The sequence below is a fragment of the Mchenga conophoros genome, linkage group LG14, assembly GCF_057382185.1.
Source record: "Mchenga conophoros isolate Kocher_MC1m ecotype Shallow Benthic linkage group LG14, M_conophoros_male_GT1.1, whole genome shotgun sequence".
Lineage (NCBI taxonomy): Eukaryota > Metazoa > Chordata > Actinopteri > Cichliformes > Cichlidae > Mchenga > Mchenga conophoros.
The window spans coordinates 6,171,053-6,192,242 of NC_140539.1; positions in this window are offsets into that span (position 1 = coordinate 6,171,053).

A 21,190-nucleotide genomic window follows, 5' to 3' on the forward strand; every position below is an offset into this window, starting at 1 on the left:
AGTTTGTTTCGGTCGAGTTCCCCATTCAAATGCATGTAATCGTCAGAAACGCACTGTCTTGGCGAAAGAAAGCGTTTTTGCACAACTTCATATAAATAGCTGTAACTTTTGATAGGAAACTCAGATATGCGTATTCATGGCTTTATCTTATAGAACTCAAGGTCCCCATGCTGGGAAAACAGGTTTTGCAGCTGTTTGAGCTAAGATTTCCAAGTTATTCACATAATGAAACCCTATAGTTTGTTTCGGTCGAGTTCCCCATTCAAATGCATGTAATCGTCAGAAACGCACTGTCTTGGCGAAAGAAAGCGTTTTTGCACAACTTCATATAAATAGCTGTAACTTTTGATAGGAAACTCAGATATGCGTATTCATGGCTTTATCTTATAGAACTCAAGGTCCCCGTGCTGGGAAAACAGGTTTTGCAGCTGTTTGAGCTAAGATTTCCAAGTTATTCACATAATGAAACCCTATACTTTGTTTCGGTCGAGTTCCCCATTCAAATGCATGTAATCGTCAGAAACGCACTGTCTTGGCGAAAGAAAGCGTTTTTGCACAACTTCATATAAATAGCTGTAACTTTTGATAGGAAACTCAGATATGCGTATTCATGGCTTTATCTTATAGAACTTAAGGTCCCCGTGCTGGGCAAACAGGTTTTGCAGCTGTTTGAGCTAAGATTTCCAAGTTATTCACATAATGAAAACCTATACTTTGTTTCAGTCGAGTTCCCCATTCAAATGCATGTAATCATCAGAAACGCAATGTCTTGGCGAAATAAAAAGTTTTTGCACAACTTCATATAAATAGCTGTAACTTTTGATAGGAAACTCAGATATGCGTATTCATGGCTTTATCTTATAGAACTCAAGGTCCCCGTGCTGGGAAAACAGGTTTTGCAGCTGTTTGAGCTAAGATTTCCAAGTTATTCACATAATGAAAACCTATACTTTGTTTCAGTCGAGTTCCCCATTCAAATGCATGTAATCGTCAGAAACGCACTGTCTTGGCGAAAGAAAGCGTTTTTGCACAACTTCATATAAATAGCTGTAACTTTTGATAGGAAACTCAGATATGCGTATTCATGGCTTTATCTTATAGAACTCAAGGTCCCCGTGCTGGGCAAACAGGTTTTGCAGCTGTTTGAGCTAAGATTTCCAAGTTATTTACATAATGAAAACCTATACTTTGTTTCAGTCGAGTTCCCCATTCAAATGCATGTAATCATCAGAAACGCAATGTCTTGGCGAAAGAAAGCGTTTTTGCACAACTTCATATAAATAGCTGTAACTTTTGATAGGAAACTCAGATATGCGTATTCATGGCTTTATCTTATAGAACTCAAGGTCCCCCTGCTGGGAAAACAGGTTTTGCAGCTGTTTGAGCTAAGATTTCCAAGTTATTCACATAATGAAAACCTATACTTTGTTTCGGTCGAGTTCCCCATTCAAATGCATGTAATCGTCAGAAACGCACTGTCTTGGCGAAAGAAAGCGTTTTTGCACAACTTCATATAAATAGCTGTAACTTTTGATAGGAAACTCAGATATGCGTATTCATGGCTTTATCTTATAGCACTCAAGGTCCCCGTGCTGGGAAAACAGGTTTTGCAGCTGTTTGAGCTAAGATTTCCAAGTTATTCACATAATGAAACCCTATACTTTGTTTCGGTCGAGTTCCCCATTCAAATGCATGTAATCGTCAGAAACGCACTGTCTTGGCGAAAGAAAGCGTTTTTGCACAACTTCATATAAATAGCTGTAACTTTTGATAGGAAACTCAGATATGCGTATTCATGGCTTTATCTTATAGAACTCAAGGTCCCCGTGCTGGGAAAACAGGTTTTGCAGCTGTTTGAGCTAAGATTTCCAAGTTATTCACATAATGAAACCCTATACTTTGTTTCGGTCGAGTTCCCCATTCAAATGCATGTAATCGTCAGAAACGCACTGTCTTGGCGAAAGAAAGCGTTTTTGCACAACTTCATATAAATAGCTGTAACTTTTGATAGGAAACTCAGATATGCGTATTCATGGCTTTATCTTATAGAACTTAAGGTCCCCGTGCTGGGCAAACAGGTTTTGCAGCTGTTTGAGCTAAGATTTCCAAGTTATTCACATAATGAAAACCTATACTTTGTTTCAGTCGAGTTCCCCATTCAAATGCATGTAATCATCAGAAACGCAATGTCTTGGCGAAATAAAAAGTTTTTGCACAACTTCATATAAATAGCTGTAACTTTTGATAGGAAACTCAGATATGCGTATTCATGGCTTTATCTTATAGAACTCAAGGTCCCCGTGCTGGGAAAACAGGTTTTGCAGCTGTTTGAGCTAAGATTTCCAAGTTATTCACATAATGAAAACCTATACTTTGTTTCAGTCGAGTTCCCCATTCAAATGCATGTAATCGTCAGAAACGCACTGTCTTGGCGAAAGAAAGCGTTTTTGCACAACTTCATATAAATAGCTGTAACTTTTGATAGGAAACTCAGATATGCGTATTCATGGCTTTATCTTATAGAACTCAAGGTCCCCGTGCTGGGCAAACAGGTTTTGCAGCTGTTTGAGCTAAGATTTCCAAGTTATTTACATAATGAAAACCTATACTTTGTTTCAGTCGAGTTCCCCATTCAAATGCATGTAATCATCAGAAACGCAATGTCTTGGCGAAAGAAAGCGTTTTTGCACAACTTCATATAAATAGCTGTAACTTTTGATAGGAAACTCAGATATGCGTATTCATGGCTTTATCTTATAGAACTCAAGGTCCCCCTGCTGGGAAAACAGGTTTTGCAGCTGTTTGAGCTAAGATTTCCAAGTTATTCACATAATGAAAACCTATACTTTGTTTCGGTCGAGTTCCCCATTCAAATGCATGTAATCGTCAGAAACGCACTGTCTTGGCGAAAGAAAGCGTTTTTGCACAACTTCATATAAATAGCTGTAACTTTTGATAGGAAACTCAGATATGCGTATTCATGGCTTTATCTTATAGCACTCAAGGTCCCCGTGCTGGGAAAACAGGTTTTGCAGCTGTTTGAGCTAAGATTTCCAAGTTATTCACATAATGAAACCCTATACTTTGTTTCGGTCGAGTTCCCCATTCAAATGCATGTAATCGTCAGAAACGCACTGTCTTGGCGAAAGAAAGCGTTTTTGCACAACTTCATATAAATAGCTGTAACTTTTGATAGGAAACTCAGATATGCGTATTCATGGCTTTATCTTATAGAACTCAAGGTCCCCGTGCTGGGAAAACAGGTTTTGCAGCTGTTTGAGCTAAGATTTCCAAGTTATTCACATAATGAAAACCTATACTTTGTTTCAGTCGAGTTCCCCATTCAAATGCATGTAATCATCAGAAACGCAATGTCTTGGCGAAATAAAGCGTTTTTGCACAACTTCATATAAATAGCTGTAACTTTTGATAGGAAACTCAGATATGCGTATTCATGGCTTTATCTTATAGAACTCAAGGTCCCCGTGCTGGGAAAACAGGTTTTGCAGCTGTTTGAGCTAAGATTTCCAAGTTATTCACATAATGAAACCCTATAGTTTGTTTCGGTCGAGTTCCCCATTCAAATGCATGTAATCGTCAGAAACGCACTGTCTTGGCGAAAGAAAGCGTTTTTGCACAACTTCATATAAATAGCTGTAACTTTTGATAGGAAACTCAGATATGCGTATTCATGGCTTTATCTTATAGAACTCAAGGTCCCCGTGCTGGGAAAACAGGTTTTGCAGCTGTTTGAGCTAAGATTTCCAAGTTATTCACATAATGAAACCCTATAGTTTGTTTCGGTCGAGTTCCCCATTCAAATGCATGTAATCGTCAGAAACGCACTGTCTTGGCGAAAGAAAGCGTTTTTGCACAACTTCATATAAATAGCTGTAACTTTTGATAGGAAACTCAGATATGCGTATTCATGGCTTTATCTTATAGAACTCAAGGTCCCCTGGCTGGGCAAACAGGTTTTGCAGCTGTTTGAGCTAAGATTTCCAAGTTATTCACATAATGAAACCCTATACTTTGTTTCGGTCGAGTTCCCCATTCAAATGCATGTAATCGTCAGAAACGCACTGTCTTGGCGAAAGAAAGCGTTTTTGCACAACTTCATATAAATAGCTGTAACTTTTGATAGGAAACTCAGATATGCGTATTCATGGCTTTATCTTATAGAACTCAAGGTCCCCGTGCTGGGCAAACAGGTTTTGCAGCTGTTTGAGCTAAGATTTCCAAGTTATTCACATAATGAAACCCTATAGTTTGTTTCGGTCGAGTTCCCCATTCAAATGCATGTAATCGTCAGAAACGCACTGTCTTGGCGAAAGAAAGCGTTTTTGCACAACTTCATATAAATAGCTGTAACTTTTGATAGGAAACTCAGATATGCGTATTCATGGCTTTATCTTATAGAACTCAAGGTCCCCGTGCTGGGAAAACAGGTTTTGCAGCTGTTTGAGCTAAGATTTCCAAGTTATTCACATAATGAAACCCTATACTTTGTTTCGGTCGAGTTCCCCATTCAAATGCATGTAATCGTCAGAAACGCACTGTCTTGGCGAAAGAAAGCGTTTTTGCACAACTTCATATAAATAGCTGTAACTTTTGATAGGAAACTCAGATATGCGTATTCATGGCTTTATCTTATAGAACTTAAGGTCCCCGTGCTGGGCAAACAGGTTTTGCAGCTGTTTGAGCTAAGATTTCCAAGTTATTCACATAATGAAAACCTATACCTTGTTTCAGTCGAGTTCCCCATTCAAATGCATGTAATCATCAGAAACGCAATGTCTTGGCGAAATAAAAAGTTTTTGCACAACTTCATATAAATAGCTGTAACTTTTGATAGGAAACTCAGATATGCGTATTCATGGCTTTATCTTATAGAACTCAAGGTCCCCGTGCTGGGAAAACAGGTTTTGCAGCTGTTTGAGCTAAGATTTCCAAGTTATTCACATAATGAAAACCTATACTTTGTTTCGGTCGAGTTCCCCATTCAAATGCATGTAATCGTCAGAAACGCACTGTCTTGGCGAAAGAAAGCGTTTTTGCACAACTTCATATAAATAGCTGTAACTTTTGATAGGAAACTCAGATATGCGTATTCATGGCTTTATCTTATAGAACTTAAGGTCCCCGTGCTGGGCAAACAGGTTTTGCAGCTGTTTGAGCTAAGATTTCCAAGTTATTCACATAATGAAAACCTATACTTTGTTTCAGTCGAGTTCCCCATTCAAATGCATGTAATCATCAGAAACGCAATGTCTTGGCGAAATAAAAAGTTTTTGCACAACTTCATATAAATAGCTGTAACTTTTGATAGGAAACTCAGATATGCGTATTCATGGCTTTATCTTATAGAACTCAAGGTCCCCGTGCTGGGAAAACAGGTTTTGCAGCTGTTTGAGCTAAGATTTCCAAGTTATTCACATAATGAAAACCTATACTTTGTTTCAGTCGAGTTCCCCATTCAAATGCATGTAATCGTCAGAAACGCACTGTCTTGGCGAAAGAAAGCGTTTTTGCACAACTTCATATAAATAGCTGTAACTTTTGATAGGAAACTCAGATATGCGTATTCATGGCTTTATCTTATAGAACTCAAGGTCCCCGTGCTGGGCAAACAGGTTTTGCAGCTGTTTGAGCTAAGATTTCCAAGTTATTTACATAATGAAAACCTATACTTTGTTTCAGTCGAGTTCCCCATTCAAATGCATGTAATCATCAGAAACGCAATGTCTTGGCGAAAGAAAGCGTTTTTGCACAACTTCATATAAATAGCTGTAACTTTTGATAGGAAACTCAGATATGCGTATTCATGGCTTTATCTTATAGAACTCAAGGTCCCCGTGCTGGGCAAACAGGTTTTGCAGCTGTTTGAGCTAAGATTTCCAAGTTATTCACATAATGAAAACCTATACTTTGTTTCAGTCGAGTTCCCCATTCAAATGCATGTAATCGTCAGAAACGCACTGTCTTGGCGAAAGAAAGCGTTTTTGCACAACTTCATATAAATAGCTGTAACTTTTGATAGGAAACTCAGATATGCGTATTCATGGCTTTATCTTATAGAACTCAAGGTCCCCGTGCTGGGAAAACAGGTTTTGCAGCTGTTTGAGCTAAGATTTCCAAGTTATTCACATAATGAAAACCTATACTTTGTTTCAGTCGAGTTCCCCATTCAAATGCATGTAATCATCAGAAACGCAATGTCTTGGCGAAATAAAGCGTTTTTGCACAACTTCATATAAATAGCTGTAACTTTTGATAGGAAACTCAGATATGCGTATTCATGGCTTTATCTTATAGAACTCAAGGTCCCCGTGCTGGGAAAACAGGTTTTGCAGCTGTTTGAGCTAAGATTTCCAAGTTATTTACATAATGAAAACCTATACTTTGTTTCAGTCGAGTTCCCCATTCAAATGCATGTAATCATCAGAAACGCAATGTCTTGGCGAAAGAAAGCGTTTTTGCACAACTTCATATAAATAGCTGTAACTTTTGATAGGAAACTCAGATATGCGTATTCATGGCTTTATCTTATAGAACTCAAGGTCCCCGTGCTGGGCAAACAGGTTTTGCAGCTGTTTGAGCTAAGATTTCCAAGTTATTCACATAATGAAAACCTATACTTTGTTTCAGTCGAGTTCCCCATTCAAATGCATGTAATCATCAGAAACGCAATGTCTTGGCGAAATAAAAAGTTTTTGCACAACTTCATATAAATAGCTGTAACTTTTGATAGGAAACTCAGATATGCGTATTCATGGCTTTATCTTATAGAACTCAAGGTCCCCGTGCTGGGAAAACAGGTTTTGCAGCTGTTTGAGCTAAGATTTCCAAGTTATTCACATAATGAAACCCTATAGTTTGTTTCGGTCGAGTTCCCCATTCAAATGCATGTAATCGTCAGAAACGCACTGTCTTGGCGAAAGAAAGCGTTTTTGCACAACTTCATATAAATAGCTGTAACTTTTGATAGGAAACTCAGATATGCGTATTCATGGCTTTATCTTATAGAACTCAAGGTCCCCATGCTGGGCAAACAGGTTTTGCAGCTGTTTGAGCTAAGATTTCCAAGTTATTTACATAATGAAAACCTATACTTTGTTTCAGTCGAGTTCCCCATTCAAATGCATGTAATCATCAGAAACGCAATGTCTTGGCGAAAGAAAGCGTTTTTGCACAACTTCATATAAATAGCTGTAACTTTTGATAGGAAACTCAGATATGCGTATTCATGGCTTTATCTTATAGAACTTAAGGTCCCCGTGCTGGGCAAACAGGTTTTGCAGCTGTTTGAGCTAAGATTTCCAAGTTATTCACATAATGAAAACCTATACTTTGTTTCAGTCGAGTTCCCCATTCAAATGCATGTAATCATCAGAAACGCAATGTCTTGGCGAAATAAAAAGTTTTTGCACAACTTCATATAAATAGCTGTAACTTTTGATAGGAAACTCAGATATGCGTATTCATGGCTTTATCTTATAGAACTCAAGGTCCCCGTGCTGGGAAAACAGGTTTTGCAGCTGTTTGAGCTAAGATTTCCAAGTTATTCACATAATGAAAACCTATACTTTGTTTCAGTCGAGTTCCCCATTCAAATGCATGTAATCGTCAGAAACGCACTGTCTTGGCGAAAGAAAGCGTTTTTGCACAACTTCATATAAATAGCTGTAACTTTTGATAGGAAACTCAGATATGCGTATTCATGGCTTTATCTTATAGAACTCAAGGTCCCCGTGCTGGGCAAACAGGTTTTGCAGCTGTTTGAGCTAAGATTTCCAAGTTATTTACATAATGAAAACCTATACTTTGTTTCAGTCGAGTTCCCCATTCAAATGCATGTAATCATCAGAAACGCAATGTCTTGGCGAAAGAAAGCGTTTTTGCACAACTTCATATAAATAGCTGTAACTTTTGATAGGAAACTCAGATATGCGTATTCATGGCTTTATCTTATAGAACTCAAGGTCCCCGTGCTGGGCAAACAGGTTTTGCAGCTGTTTGAGCTAAGATTTCCAAGTTATTCACATAATGAAAACCTATACTTTGTTTCAGTCGAGTTCCCCATTCAAATGCATGTAATCATCAGAAACGCAATGTCTTGGCGAAATAAAAAGTTTTTGCACAACTTCATATAAATAGCTGTAACTTTTGATAGGAAACTCAGATATGCGTATTCATGGCTTTATCTTATAGAACTCAAGGTCCCCGTGCTGGGAAAACAGGTTTTGCAGCTGTTTGAGCTAAGATTTCCAAGTTATTCACATAATGAAACCCTATAGTTTGTTTCGGTCGAGTTCCCCATTCAAATGCATGTAATCGTCAGAAACGCACTGTCTTGGCGAAAGAAAGCGTTTTTGCACAACTTCATATAAATAGCTGTAACTTTTGATAGGAAACTCAGATATGCGTATTCATGGCTTTATCTTATAGAACTCAAGGTCCCCGTGCTGGGAAAACAGGTTTTGCAGCTGTTTGAGCTAAGATTTCCAAGTTATTCACATAATGAAAACCTATACTTTGTTTCAGTCGAGTTCCCCATTCAAATGCATGTAATCATCAGAAACGCAATGTCTTGGCGAAATAAAGCGTTTTTGCACAACTTCATATAAATAGCTGTAACTTTTGATAGGAAACTCAGATATGCGTATTCATGGCTTTATCTTATAGAACTCAAGGTCCCCGTGCTGGGAAAACAGGTTTTGCAGCTGTTTGAGCTAAGATTTCCAAGTTATTCACATAATGAAACCCTATAGTTTGTTTCGGTCGAGTTCCCCATTCAAATGCATGTAATCGTCAGAAACGCACTGTCTTGGCGAAAGAAAGCGTTTTTGCACAACTTCATATAAATAGCTGTAACTTTTGATAGGAAACTCAGATATGCGTATTCATGGCTTTATCTTATAGAACTCAAGGTCCCCGTGCTGGGAAAACAGGTTTTGCAGCTGTTTGAGCTAAGATTTCCAAGTTATTCACATAATGAAAACCTATACTTTGTTTCGTGCGAGTTCCCCATTCAAATGCATGTAATCATCAGAAACGCAATGTCTTGGCGAAATAAAAAGTTTTTGCACAACTTCATATAAATAGCTGTAACTTTTGATAGGAAACTCAGATATGCGTATTCATGGCTTTATCTTATAGCACTCAAGGTCCCCGTGCTGGGAAAACAGGTTTTGCAGCTGTTTGAGCTAAGATTTCCAAGTTATTCACATAATGAAACCCTATAGTTTGTTTCGGTCGAGTTCCCCATTCAAATGCATGTAATCGTCAGAAACGCACTGTCTTGGCGAAAGAAAGCGTTTTTGCACAACTTCATATAAATAGCTGTAACTTTTGATAGGAAACTCAGATATGCGTATTCATGGCTTTATCTTATAGAACTCAAGGTCCCCGTGCTGGGAAAACAGGTTTTGCAGCTGTTTGAGCTAAGATTTCCAAGTTATTCACATAATGAAAACCTATACTTTGTGTCGTGCGGGTTCCCCATTCAAATGCATGTAATCGTCAGAAACGCACTGTCTTGGCGAAATAAAGCGTTTTTGCACAACTTCATATAAATCGGTGTAACTTTTGATAGAAGATTCAGATATACCTATGCATGGCTTTATCTTGTAGAATTCAATATCCCCGTGCTATGCAAACAGGTTTTGCAGCTATTTGAGCTAAGATTTTCAAGTTACATAATGAAAACCTATACTTTGTTTCGGGCGAGAACTCCATTCAAATGCATGTAATAGCGAGAAACGCACTAACGTGGTGAAATAAAGCCTTTTTCATGGTCTTCATAAAGACAGCTGTAACTTTTGATAGGAAACTCAGATATGCGTATTCATGGCTTTATCTTATAGCACTCAAGGTCCCCGTGCTGGGAAAACAGGTTTTGCAGCTGTTTGAGCTAAGATTTCCAAGTTATTCACATAATGAAACCCTATAGTTTGTTTCGGTCGAGTTCCCCATTCAAATGCATGTAATCGTCAGAAACGCACTGTCTTGGCGAAAGAAAGCGTTTTTGCACAACTTCATATAAATAGCTGTAACTTTTGATAGGAAACTCAGATATGCGTATTCATGGCTTTATCTTATAGAACTCAAGGTCCCCGTGCTGGGAAAACAGGTTTTGCAGCTGTTTGAGCTAAGATTTCCAAGTTATTCACATAATGAAACCCTATACTTTGTTTCGGTCGAGTTCCCCATTCAAATGCATGTAATCGTCAGAAACGCACTGTCTTGGCGAAAGAAAGCGTTTTTGCACAACTTCATATAAATAGCTGTAACTTTTGATAGGAAACTCAGATATGCGTATTCATGGCTTTATCTTATAGAACTCAAGGTCCCCGTGCTGGGCAAACAGGTTTTGCAGCTGTTTGAGCTAAGATTTCCAAGTTATTCACATAATGAAACCCTATAGTTTGTTTCGGTCGAGTTCCCCATTCAAATGCATGTAATCATCAGAAACGCAATGTCTTGGCGAAAGAAAGCGTTTTTGCACAACTTCATATAAATAGCTGTAACTTTTGATAGGAAACTCAGATATGCGTATTCATGGCTTTATCTTATAGAACTCAAGGTCCCCCTGCTGGGAAAACAGGTTTTGCAGCTGTTTGAGCTAAGATTTCCAAGTTATTCACATAATGAAAACCTATACTTTGTTTCAGTCGAGTTCCCCATTCAAATGCATGTAATCATCAGAAACGCAATGTCTTGGCGAAATAAAAAGTTTTTGCACAACTTCATATAAATAGCTGTAACTTTTGATAGGAAACTCAGATATGCGTATTCATGGCTTTATCTTATAGAACTCAAGGTCCCCGTGCTGGGAAAACAGGTTTTGCAGCTGTTTGAGCTAAGATTTCCAAGTTATTCACATAATGAAACCCTATAGTTTGTTTCGGTCGAGTTCCCCATTCAAATGCATGTAATCGTCAGAAACGCACTGTCTTGGCGAAAGAAAGCGTTTTTGCACAACTTCATATAAATAGCTGTAACTTTTGATAGGAAACTCAGATATGCGTATTCATGGCTTTATCTTATAGAACTCAAGGTCCCCGTGCTGGGAAAACAGGTTTTGCAGCTGTTTGAGCTAAGATTTCCAAGTTATTCACATAATGAAAACCTATACTTTGTTTCAGTCGAGTTCCCCATTCAAATGCATGTAATCATCAGAAACACAATGTCTTGGCGAAATAAAGCGTTTTTGCACAACTTCATATAAATAGCTGTAACTTTTGATAGGAAACTCAGATATGCGTATTCATGGCTTTATCTTATAGAACTCAAGGTCCCCGTGCTGGGAAAACAGGTTTTGCAGCTGTTTGAGCTAAGATTTCCAAGTTATTCACATAATGAAACCCTATAGTTTGTTTCGGTCGAGTTCCCCATTCAAATGCATGTAATCGTCAGAAACGCACTGTCTTGGCGAAAGAAAGCGTTTTTGCACAACTTCATATAAATAGCTGTAACTTTTGATAGGAAACTCAGATATGCGTATTCATGGCTTTATCTTATAGAACTCAAGGTCCCCGTGCTGGGAAAACAGGTTTTGCAGCTGTTTGAGCTAAGATTTCCAAGTTATTCACATAATGAAAACCTATACTTTGTTTCAGTCGAGTTCCCCATTCAAATGCATGTAATCATCAGAAACGCAATGTCTTGGCGAAATAAAGCGTTTTTGCACAACTTCATATAAATAGCTGTAACTTTTGATAGGAAACTCAGATATGCGTATTCATGGCTTTATCTTATAGAACTCAAGGTCCCCGTGCTGGGAAAACAGGTTTTGCAGCTGTTTGAGCTAAGATTTCCAAGTTATTCACATAATGAAAACCTATACTTTGTTTCAGTCGAGTTCCCCATTCAAATGCATGTAATCATCAGAAACGCAATGTCTTGGCGAAATAAAGCGTTTTTGCACAACTTCATATAAATAGCTGTAACTTTTGATAGGAAACTCAGATATGCGTATTCATGGCTTTATCTTATAGAACTCAAGGTCCCCGTGCTGGGAAAACAGGTTTTGCAGCTGTTTGAGCTAAGATTTCCAAGTTATTCACATAATGAAACCCTATAGTTTGTTTCGGTCGAGTTCCCCATTCAAATGCATGTAATCGTCAGAAACGCACTGTCTTGGCGAAAGAAAGCGTTTTTGCACAACCTCATATAAATAGCTGTAACTTTTGATAGGAAACTCAGATATGCGTATTCATGGCTTTATCTTATAGAATTCAATATCCCCGTGCTGGGAAAACAGGTTTTGCAGCTGTTTGAGCTAAGATTTTCAAGTTATTCACATAATGAAAACCTATACTTTGTTTCGGTCGAGTTCCCCATTCAAATGCATGTAACAGTGAGAAACGCACTGTCTTGGCGAAAGAAAGCCTTTTTGTACAACTTCATATAAATAGCTGTAACTTTTGATAGGAGACTCAGATATGCGTATTCATGGCTTTATCTTATAGAACTCAAGGTCCCCGTGCTGGGAAAACAGGTTTTGCAGCTGTTTGAGCTAAGATTTCCAAGTTATTCACATAATGAAAACCTATACTTTGTTTCGGTCGAGTTCCCCATTCAAATGCATGTAATCGTCAGAAACGCACTGTCTTGGCGAAAGAAAGCGTTTTTGCACAACTTCATATAAATAGCTGTAACTTTTGATAGGAAACTCAGATATGCGTATTCATGGCTTTATCTTATAGAACTCAAGGTCCCCGTGCTGGGAAAACAGGTTTTGCAGCTGTTTGAGCTAAGATTTCCAAGTTATTCACATAATGAAACCCTATACTTTGTTTCGGTCGAGTTCCCCATTCAAATGCATGTAATCGTCAGAAACGCACTGTCTTGGCGAAAGAAAGCGTTTTTGCACAACTTCATATAAATAGCTGTAACTTTTGATAGGAAACTCAGATATGCGTATTCATGGCTTTATCTTATAGAACTCAAGGTCCCCGTGCTGGGAAAACAGGTTTTGCAGCTGTTTGAGCTAAGATTTCCAAGTTATTCACATAATGAAACCCTATACTTTGTTTCGGTCGAGTTCCCCATTCAAATGCATGTAATCGTCAGAAACGCACTGTCTTGGCGAAAGAAAGCGTTTTTGCACAACTTCATATAAATAGCTGTAACTTTTGATAGGAAACTCAGATATGCGTATTCATGGCTTTATCTTATAGAACTCAAGGTCCCCGTGCTGGGAAAACAGGTTTTGCAGCTGTTTGAGCTAAGATTTCCAAGTTATTCACATAATGAAAACCTATACTTTGTTTCAGTCGAGTTCCCCATTCAAATGCATGTAATCATCAGAAACGCAATGTCTTGGCGAAATAAAGCGTTTTTGCACAACTTCATATAAATAGCTGTAACTTTTGATAGGAAACTCAGATATGCGTATTCATGGCTTTATCTTATAGAACTCAAGGTCCCCGTGCTGGGAAAACAGGTTTTGCAGCTGTTTGAGCTAAGATTTCCAAGTTATTCACATAATGAAACCCTATACTTTGTTTCGGTCGAGTTCCCCATTCAAATGCATGTAATCGTCAGAAACGCACTGTCTTGGCGAAAGAAAGCGTTTTTGCACAACTTCATATAAATAGCTGTAACTTTTGATAGGAAACTCAGATATGCGTATTCATGGCTTTATCTTATAGAACTCAAGGTCCCCGTGCTGGGAAAACAGGTTTTGCAGCTGTTTGAGCTAAGATTTCCAAGTTATTCACATAATGAAAACCTATACTTTGTTTCAGTCGAGTTCCCCATTCAAATGCATGTAATCATCAGAAACGCAATGTCTTGGCGAAATAAAGCGTTTTTGCACAACTTCATATAAATAGCTGTAACTTTTGATAGGAAACTCAGATATGCGTATTCATGGCTTTATCTTATAGAACTCAAGGTCCCCGTGCTGGGAAAACAGGTTTTGCAGCTGTTTGAGCTAAGATTTCCAAGTTATTCACATAATGAAAACCTATACTTTGTTTCAGTCGAGTTCCCCATTCAAATGCATGTAATCATCAGAAACGCAATGTCTTGGCGAAATAAAGCGTTTTTGCACAACTTCATATAAATAGCTGTAACTTTTGATAGGAAACTCAGATATGCGTATTCATGGCTTTATCTTATAGAACTCAAGGTCCCCGTGCTGGGAAAACAGGTTTTGCAGCTGTTTGAGCTAAGATTTCCAAGTTATTCACATAATGAAACCCTATAGTTTGTTTCGGTCGAGTTCCCCATTCAAATGCATGTAATCGTCAGAAACGCACTGTCTTGGCGAAAGAAAGCGTTTTTGCACAACCTCATATAAATAGCTGTAACTTTTGATAGGAAACTCAGATATGCGTATTCATGGCTTTATCTTATAGAATTCAATATCCCCGTGCTGGGCAAACAGGTTTTGCAGCTATTTGAGCTAAGATTTTCAAGTTATTCACATAATGAAAACCTATACTTTGTGTCGGGCGAGAACTCCATTCAAATGCATGTAATAGCGAGAAACGCACTAACGTGGTGAAATAAAGCCTTTTTCATGGTCTTCATAAAGACAGCTGTAACTTTTGATAGGAAACTCAGATATGCGTAGTCATGGCTTTATCTTATAGCACTCAAGGTCCCCGTGCTGGGAAAACAGGTTTTGCAGCTGTTTGAGCTAAGATTTCCAAGTTATTCACATAATGAAACCCTATACTTTGTTTCGGTCGAGTTCCCCATTCAAATGCATGTAATCGTCAGAAACGCACTGTCTTGGCGAAAGAAAGCGTTTTTGCACAACTTCATATAAATAGCTGTAACTTTTGATAGGAAACTCAGATATGCGTATTCATTGCTTTATCTTATAGAACTCAAGGTCCCCGTGCTGGGAAAACAGGTTTTGCAGCTGTTTGAGCTAAGATTTCCAAGTTATTCACATAATGAAAACCTATACTTTGTTTCAGTCGAGTTCCCCATTCAAATGCATGTAATCATCAGAAACGCAATGTCTTGGCGAAATAAAGCGTTTTTGCACAACTTCATATAAATAGCTGTAACTTTTGATAGGAAACTCAGATATGCGTATTCATGGCTTTATCTTATAGAACTCAAGGTCCCCGTGCTGGGAAAACAGGTTTTGCAGCTGTTTGAGCTAAGATTTCCAAGTTATTCACATAATGAAACCCTATACTTTGTTTCGGTCGAGTTCCCCATTCAAATGCATGTAATCATCAGAAACGCAATGTCTTGGCGAAAGAAAGCGTTTTTGCACAACTTCATATAAATAGCTGTAACTTTTGATAGGAAACTCAGATATGCGTATTCATGGCTTTATCTTATAGAACTCAAGGTCCCCCTGCTGGGAAAACAGGTTTTGCAGCTGTTTGAGCTAAGATTTCCAAGTTATTCACATAATGAAAACCTATACTTTGTTTCAGTCGAGTTCCCCATTCAAATGCATGTAATCATCAGAAACGCAATGTCTTGGCGAAATAAAAAGTTTTTGCACAACTTCATATAAATAGCTGTAACTTTTGATAGGAAACTCAGATATGCGTATTCATGGCTTTATCTTATAGAACTCAAGGTCCCCGTGCTGGGAAAACAGGTTTTGCAGCTGTTTGAGCTAAGATTTCCAAGTTATTCACATAATGAAACCCTATAGTTTGTTTCGGTCGAGTTCCCCATTCAAATGCATGTAATCGTCAGAAACGCACTGTCTTGGCGAAAGAAAGCGTTTTTGCACAACTTCATATAAATAGCTGTAACTTTTGATAGGAAACTCAGATATGCGTATTCATGGCTTTATCTTATAGAACTCAAGGTCCCCGTGCTGGGAAAACAGGTTTTGCAGCTGTTTGAGCTAAGATTTCCAAGTTATTCACATAATGAAAACCTATACTTTGTTTCAGTCGAGTTCCCCATTCAAATGCATGTAATCATCAGAAACGCAATGTCTTGGCGAAATAAAGCGTTTTTGCACAACTTCATATAAATAGCTGTAACTTTTGATAGGAAACTCAGATATGCGTATTCATGGCTTTATCTTATAGAACTCAAGGTCCCCGTGCTGGGAAAACAGGTTTTGCAGCTGTTTGAGCTAAGATTTCCAAGTTATTCACATAATGAAAACCTATACTTTGTTTCAGTCGAGTTCCCCATTCAAATGCATGTAATCATCAGAAACGCAATGTCTTGGCGAAATAAAGCGTTTTTGCACAACTTCATATAAATAGCTGTAACTTTTGATAGGAAACTCAGATATGCGTATTCATGGCTTTATCTTATAGAACTCAAGGTCCCCGTGCTGGGAAAACAGGTTTTGCAGCTGTTTGAGCTAAGATTTCCAAGTTATTCACATAATGAAACCCTATAGTTTGTTTCGGTCGAGTTCCCCATTCAAATGCATGTAATCGTCAGAAACGCACTGTCTTGGCGAAAGAAAGCGTTTTTGCACAACCTCATATAAATAGCTGTAACTTTTGATAGGAAACTCAGATATGCGTATTCATGGCTTTATCTTATAGAATTCAATATCCCCGTGCTGGGCAAACAGGTTTTGCAGCTATTTGAGCTAAGATTTTCAAGTTATTCACATAATGAAAACCTATACTTTGTGTCGGGCGAGAACTCCATTCAAATGCATGTAATAGCGAGAAACGCACTAACGTGGTGAAATAAAGCCTTTTTCATGGTCTTCATAAAGACAGCTGTAACTTTTGATAGGAAACTCAGATATGCGTAGTCATGGCTTTATCTTATAGCACTCAAGGTCCCCGTGCTGGGAAAACAGGTTTTGCAGCTGTTTGAGCTAAGATTTCCAAGTTATTCACATAATGAAACCCTATACTTTGTTTCGGTCGAGTTCCCCATTCAAATGCATGTAATCGTCAGAAACGCACTGTCTTGGCGAAAGAAAGCGTTTTTGCACAACTTCATATAAATAGCTGTAACTTTTGATAGGAAACTCAGATATGCGTATTCATTGCTTTATCTTATAGAACTCAAGGTCCCCGTGCTGGGAAAACAGGTTTTGCAGCTGTTTGAGCTAAGATTTCCAAGTTATTCACATAATGAAAACCTATACTTTGTTTCAGTCGAGTTCCCCATTCAAATGCATGTAATCATCAGAAACGCAATGTCTTGGCGAAATAAAGCGTTTTTGCACAACTTCATATAAATAGCTGTAACTTTTGATAGGAAACTCAGATATGCGTATTCATGGCTTTATCTTATAGAACTCAAGGTCCCCGTGCTGGGAAAACAGGTTTTGCAGCTGTTTGAGCTAAGATTTCCAAGTTATTCACATAATGAAACCCTATACTTTGTTTCGGTCGAGTTCCCCATTCAAATGCATGTAATCGTCAGAAACGCACTGTCTTGGCGAAAGAAAGCGTTTTTGCACAACTTCATATAAATAGCTGTAACTTTTGATAGGAAACTCAGATATGCGTATTCATGGCTTTATCTTATAGAACTCAAGGTCCCCGTGCTGGGAAAACAGGTTTTGCAGCTGTTTGAGCTAAGATTTCCAAGTTATTCACATAATGAAAACCTATACTTTGTTTCGGTCGAGTTCCCCATTCAAATGCATGTAATAGTCAGAAACGCACTGTCTTGGCGAAAGAAAGCGTTTTTGCACAACTTCATATAAATAGCTGTAACTTTTGATAGGAAACTCAGATATGCGTATTCATGGCTTTATCTTATAGAACTCAAGGTCCCCGTGCTGGGAAAACAGGTTTTGCAGCTGTTTGAGCTAAGATTTCCAAGTTATTCACATAATGAAAACCTATACTTTGTTTCGGTCGAGTTCCCCATTCAAATGCATGTAATAGTCAGAAACGCACTGTCTTGGCGAAAGAAAGCGTTTTTGCACAACTTCATATAAATAGCTGTAACTTTTGATAGGAAACTCAGATATGCGTATTCATGGCTTTATCTTATAGAACTCAAGGTCCCCGTGCTGGGAAAACAGGTTTTGCAGCTGTTTGAGCTAAGATTTCCAAGTTATTCACATAATGAAAACCTATACTTTGTTTCGGTCGAGTTCCCCATTCAAATGCATGTAATCGTCAGAAACGCACTGTCTTGGCGAAATAAAGCGTTTTTGCACAACTTCATATAAATAGCTGTAACTTTTGATAGGAAACTCAGATATGCGTATTCATGGCTTTATCTTATAGAACTCAAGGTCCCCGTGCTGGGAAAACAGGTTTTGCAGCTGTTTGAGCTAAGATTTCCAAGTTATTCACATAATGAAAACCTATACTTTGTTTCGGTCGAGTTCCCCATTCAAATGCATGTAATCGTCAGAAACGCACTGTCTTGGCGAAAGAAAGCGTTTTTGCACAACTTCATATAAATAGCTGTAACTTTTGATAGGAAACTCGCCAGCTGTTTGAGCTAAGATTTCCAAGTTATTCACATAATGAAAACCTATACTTTGTTTCGGTCGAGTTCCCCATTCAAATGCATGTAATAGTCAGAAACGCACTGTCTTGGCGAAATAAAGCGTTTTTGTACAACTTCATATAAATAGCTGTAACTTTTGATAGGAAACTCAGATATGCGTATTCATGGCTTTATCTTATAGAACTCAAGGTCCCCGTGCTGGGAAAACAGGTTTTGCAGCTGTTTGAGCTAAGATTTCCAAGTTATTCACATAATGAAACCCTATACTTTGTTTCGGTCGAGTTCCCCATTCAAATGCATGTAATCGTCAGAAACGCACTGTCTTGGCGAAAGAAAGCGTTTTTGCACAACTTCATATATATAGCTGTAACTTTTGATAGGAAACTCAGATATGCGTATTCATGGCTTTATCTTATAGAACTTAAGGTCACTGTGCTGGGAAAACAGGTTTTGCAGCTGTTTGAGCTAAGATTTCCAAGTTATTCACATAATGAAACCCTATAGTTTGTTTCGGTCGAGTTCCCCATTCAAATGCATGTAATCGTCAGAAACGCACTGTCTTGGCGAAAGAAAGCGTTTTTGCACAACTTCATATAAATAGCTGTAACTTTTGATAGGAAACTCAGATATGCGTATTCATGGCTTTATCTTATAGAACTCAAGGTCCCCGTGCTGGGAAAACAGGTTTTGCAGCTGTTTGAGCTAAGATTTCCAAGTTATTCACATAATGAAACCCTATACTTTGTTTCGGTCGAGTTCCCCATTCAAATGCATGTAATCGTCAGAAACGCACTGTCTTGGCGAAAGAAAGCGTTTTTGCACAACTTCATATAAATAGCTGTAACTTTTGATAGGAAACTCAGATATGCGTATTCATGGCTTTATCTTATAGAACTTAAGGTCCCCGTGCTGGGCAAACAGGTTTTGCAGCTGTGTGAGGTAAGATTTCCAAGTTATTCACATAATGAAAACCTATACTTTGTTTCAGTCGAGTTCCCCATTCAAATGCATGTAATCATCAGAAACGCAATGTCTTGGCGAAATAAAAAGTTTTTGCACAACTTCATATAAATAGCTGTAACTTTTGATAGGAAACTCAGATATGCGTATTCATGGCTTTATCTTATAGAACTCAAGGTCCCCGTGCTGGGAAAACAGGTTTTGCAGCTGTTTGAGCTAAGATTTCCAAGTTATTCACATAATGAAAACCTATACTTTGTTTCAGTCGAGTTCCCCATTCAAATGCATGTAATCGTCAGAAACGCACTGTCTTGGCGAAAGAAAGCGTTTTTGCACAACTTCATATAAATAGCTGTAACTTTTGATAGGAAACTCAGATATGCGTATTCATGGCTTTATCTTATAGAACTCAAGGTCCCCGTGCTGGGAAAACAGGTTTTGCAGCTGTTTGAGCTAAGATTTCCAAGTTATTCACATAATGAAAACCTATACTTTGTTTCAGTCGAGTTCCCCATTCAAATGCATGTAATCATCAGAAACGCAATGTCTTGGCGAAATAAAAAGTTTTTGCACAACTTCATATAAATAGCTGTAACTTTTGATAGGAAACTCAGATATGCGTATTCATGGCTTTATCTTATAGAACTCAAGGTCACCGTGCTGGGAAAACAGGTTTTGCAGCTGTTTGAGCTAAGATTTCCAAGTTATTCACATAATGAAACCCTATAGTTTGTTTCGGTCGAGTTCCCCATTCAAATGCATGTAATCGTCAGAAACGCACTGTCTTGGCGAAAGAAAGCGTTTTTGCACAACTTCATATAAATAGCTGTAACTTTTGATAGGAAACTCAGATATGCGTATTCATGGCTTTATCTTATAGAACTCAAGGTCCCCGTGCTGGGAAAACAGGTTTTGCAGCTGTTTGAGCTAAGATTTCCAAGTTATTCACATAATGAAAACCTATACTTTGTTTCAGTCGAGTTCCCCATTCAAATGCATGTAATCATCAGAAGCGCAATGTCTTGGCGAAATAAAGCGTTTTTGCACAACTTCATATAAATAGCTGTAACTTTTGATAGGAAACTCAGATATGCGTATTCATGGCTTTATCTTATAGAACTCAAGGTCCCCGTGCTGGGAAAACAGGTTTTGCAGCTGTTTGAGCTAAGATTTCCAAGTTATTCACATAATGAAACCCTATAGTTTGTTTCGGTCGAGTTCCCCATTCAAATGCATGTAATCGTCAGAAACGCACTGTCTTGGCGAAAGAAAGCGTTTTTGCACAACTTCATATAAATAGCTGTAACTTTTGATAGGAAACTCAGATATGCGTATTCATGGCTTTATCTTATAGAACTCAAGGTCCCCGTGCTGGGAAAACAGGTTTTGCAGCTGTTTGAGCTAAGATTTCCAAGTTATTCACATAATGAAAACCTATACTTTGTTTCAGTCGAGTTCCCCATTCAAATGCATGTAATCATCAGAAACGCAATGTCTTGGCGAAATAAAGCGTTTTTGCACAACTTCATATAAATAGCTGTAACTTTTGATAGGAAACTCAGATATGCGTATTCATGGCTTTATCTTATAGAACTCAAGGTCCCCGTGCTGGGAAAACAGGTTTTGCAGCTGTTTGAGCTAAGATTTCCAAGTTATTCACATAATGAAAACCTATACTTTGTTTCAGTCGAGTTCCCCATTCAAATGCATGTAATCATCAGAAACGCAATGTCTTGGCGAAATAAAGCGTTTTTGCACAACTTCATATAAATAGCTGTAACTTTTGATAGGAAACTCAGATATGCGTATTCATGGCTTTATCTTATAGAACTCAAGGTCC